We start from the raw sequence: 3784 nt of genomic DNA on the forward strand, positions 1-3784 counted from the left end.
GCAATATCCCAATGGATCTTTATGAGTATTCAGGCTTGGAGATTTTCAAGAAAAACTTTTCATTAGGTTTGGCTCTTCGTTTCCAGTTGAGGATCGAAGACGATCAAATACCTTCCTAGTTCTAACCATAAACGATGCCGACTAGGATCAGAGGGTCTTATTGGATGACCCCTTTGGCACCTCCACGGGAAACCAAAGTGTTTGGGGTTCCGGGGGAAGTACGGTTGCAAAGCTGAAACTTAAAGGAATTGACGGAAGGGCACCACCAGGAGTGGAGCCTGCGGCTTAATTTGACTCAACACAGGGAAACTCACCAGATCCGGATATAGTGAGGATTGACAGATTGAGAGCTCTTTCTTGATTTTATGGGTGGTGGTGAATGGCTGTTCTTAGTTGGTGGAGTGATTTGTCAGGTTAATTTCGTTAACGTACGAGACCTTGACCTGCTAAATAGTGACGCCATCCTCGGATGGGCGGCGAACTTCTTAGAGGGATTGGTATCCAATCGAAGTCAGGAAGGCAATAACAGGTCTGTGATGCCCTTAGATGTTCTGGGCCGCACGCACGCTACACTAACGACGTCAGAGAGTGCATCCTTCGCCGAAAGGCGCGGGTAAGCTGATAAACGTCGTCGTACTGGGGATAGATCCTTGCAATTATTGATCTTGAACGAGGAATTCCTAGTGAGCGCGAGTCATCAACTCGCGTTGATTACGTTCCTGCCTTTTGTGCACACCGCCCGTCGCTACTACCGATTGAATGCTTTAGTGAGGCCTCCTGACTGTCGCCGACTCTGTCTCGTGTAGAGAGTGGGAGGCCGGGAAGTTGTTCAAACTTGATCATTTAGAGGAAGTAAAAGTCGTAACAAGGTTTCCGTAGGTGAACCTGCGGAAGGATCATTACCGAGAGAGAGAGAGAGAGAGTAGTACGTGATCTACTACTACTACTACTACTACTACTGCTGCTGCTGCTGCTGCTGCTGCTGCTGCTACTACTACTATTACCACAACAAGAATCCCTAACCGGCCACGGCTCTATCGCTTTGACGGAACAAATCTTTCTCCATTGAATTCTTATTTCCACTGCCGCCAGGTAGAAGCGGCGGCATCTCAAAGGAAAAAACAAATCGCGTTCCAGACATCAGATCAGGCAAAGCTACCCGCTGAATTTAAGCATATTAATGAGCGGAGGAAAAGAAACTAACAAGGATTCCCTCAGTAACGGCGAGTGAAGCGGGAAAAGCTCAAATTTGAAATCTCCGATGCTTGCTACTTCAGCTCCATTTCGATATAGATGCTGGGTCTGGCAAAACACACCCTCGTCTGTGAGAAGTAATTCGGCCATGATAGGATTTTCATTTTCACTTTCCCCTTCAGACACTTTTGCGAGCTTCATTGAATGAGCAATGAGCTTTTACACTTTCCTTCCGAGGATGTTTATATCCCTCTTTCTTGAAAGTATTGAAGATTCCTCTCACCTTCTTCTTCCGACATGGCCATGTCCACGATGATTATTTCGATTTGCTGTTGACTTAAAGAAACTACCATTTTATACCGAAGAAACGACAATGATCAAGAAAGCGGTATCAACTCGAAGATATAAGCAACCAACGTTGAAGTTCCGGTACCAGTCTCTCACACTTAAATATATAATTGGTATATTCTCATAATGCGTGTCATTCGGTTATTATTGTTGTAAAAATAAAAATTATTCGTATTTACCCGGCTTAAAAAATAAATATTCCTCGAGGCCTTGTGCAAATGGTTGTATGTCAACCACTCGAGTTCCTTGTAAATTTTTAGCTGCCGTCTGTTGATGGGAATCAGAGCCACTTTTGCGATCGATCAAAACAATAATTTTTGTCTTCCAAGGACGAAAAAAGGCAAGTATCCTGAACATCGTAGGTTACTTACCCGAGATAACCTTAGAGCCCGTTTTTTAGGTGGTTCCTTTTCCTCAAAGCTGTCTTCGTAATTCAGTTTTCGATGACCAAATTTTGTAGCCTTTACCTAATAATTCCCTCGTTGTTTCTTTACAACGACCGAACGCGCCGCGGGCGTTGTGATGGCCTTTTTTGGCGTAAAAGGCGTAGAAATACATTGGGTGTCGTTGCTGGAATTCCCAGAGTCCATAATGTGGATATATATATCTATATATATATTCTTTACACATCTCTTTTGAAATGAATTGTGCCATCGTATCGAGCGGCCATATTTGTTTTGCTTAGCGATATTTTTAAACTAGCGACTAAATACAGGAATGGCTCCGACCTGTGATTGGATGATAAAATACTAAAAGTTGATAAGCAATATCCTAACTCCCCCTCATGGGTATTGTTAACCGCGTGTCTCGAAGCGGAAAAATAAAATATCAATGTGAAAACACCGATGAGTCAAACAAGAAATGACTACTTACATAACGAAGAGAAGGCAGAGTCTATCTTGTTCAGCGAGGTCGTTCAGCGATATTCCGGCGATCAAAAAGTCATCCGCTGACAAGCTCCGCTGACAAAACTGATTTAGTCAGTTTAGGCGGACGACCAGGGACTGGAGCCATTCGTGTATTTAACCTCAGACAGAAATGGATCCAACTCATGCGTGTATTAATTTTTTTCGTTCTGGCTAGATATAGATTAGATATAGATATAGATTTATATACTGAGATAAAAACTGAAAGAGCGATTTATTAAGTTCTTCTTATGTTGAAGTCTACAGTGCTTGCAAAGGAAGCCCTTTTTTATTACTACAGGGCCATGTAGGTTCTAAGTTTTAAAATAATGCAGCAACTGCATGTCACGTTTGGAAAATCACGCAATGTTGCGTGACGCTGCGACCGATGTTTTTAATTTACAGTATGCTCTGCTAGAGAAATATGGCTTGGCCGCAATCGAGGGAGTTTTTTCGTGGAAAACTGATTTTTTAGGTTATTGTTCTCATGAAGGGCAAATCCATTCATCGGACTGTCATCTGCTTTTGCACAACATATAAAGGAAGAAAGTCGAGGATTGATTTTGCTTGGTAATTTCTAACAACTCCACTAGACCTAAAAAGGGAAAAAAACAAAACAAACCAAAAAAACGTCTTACCAGTCAAACCAGTGGCTGTAGCTCTCGCACTGAATCGTGTCGAAGTACCTTGACTGTTTTCAGTGATGGAACAAGAAAGAGTACAATGATTTTATAAAACTTGTTCTAAAATTAATGAAGGCTGTTCATCACATGACGCTGTATTGGAACGAGTAAATCTCGTTTACTATTGTATCACACTACTGTTTTAGACAAGGTATTTATACCACTTAAATTTAAGAAAGAATGAGTAGAACATAAACCATATTTTCTGTAAAGTACACGAGCCCTTCAAACCTAATTCGCCGACTGCTTTCCAGGAATCATCTGTAAAATACCGCTTCAATTTTTCAAATTTGAAAATTTTTAGCTTAAACCGTGGCTCCCAAAAATATTTCTCGCCTTGCTTAAAAATTTTTCAAAAGAAATTTTCAAAATTTTCACAACTTAATCTATTCCTGCTCGTAGGTCCAGCCAAGCCCATATGGTCATTGGCCCCCGCAATAGCAGCTAACAATAGCTTATAAACATAGGCGTTTAGTCGTAACTTGTAAAACTCCCTGAAGAAGTTTACGACAGTTAGACGAAACGCGTCAGAGAATAAAGAAGTTTTACAATTGCTGTTCGCACAGCGCTGCTCACTAGTTTAGTTTTGAATTTTTTGAAAAATTTTTTTAAAAACAATTTTTTAAAAATTATAAAAACATTATTGAAAAAAAA

General features: G+C 40.9%; 1 pseudogene; it reads left to right on the plus strand.

The window, feature by feature from the left end:
* Nucleotides 1-212: 212 nt before the first annotated feature.
* Nucleotides 213-894, plus strand: LOC149051238 (small subunit ribosomal RNA; annotated as a pseudogene; the record flags this gene model as incomplete).
* Between the last annotated feature and the right edge of the window lie 2890 nt (nucleotides 895-3784).

This window comes from Pocillopora damicornis, chromosome 1, assembly GCF_964200805.1.
Source record: "Pocillopora damicornis chromosome 1, jaPocDami1.2, whole genome shotgun sequence".
NCBI lineage: Eukaryota > Metazoa > Cnidaria > Anthozoa > Scleractinia > Pocilloporidae > Pocillopora > Pocillopora damicornis.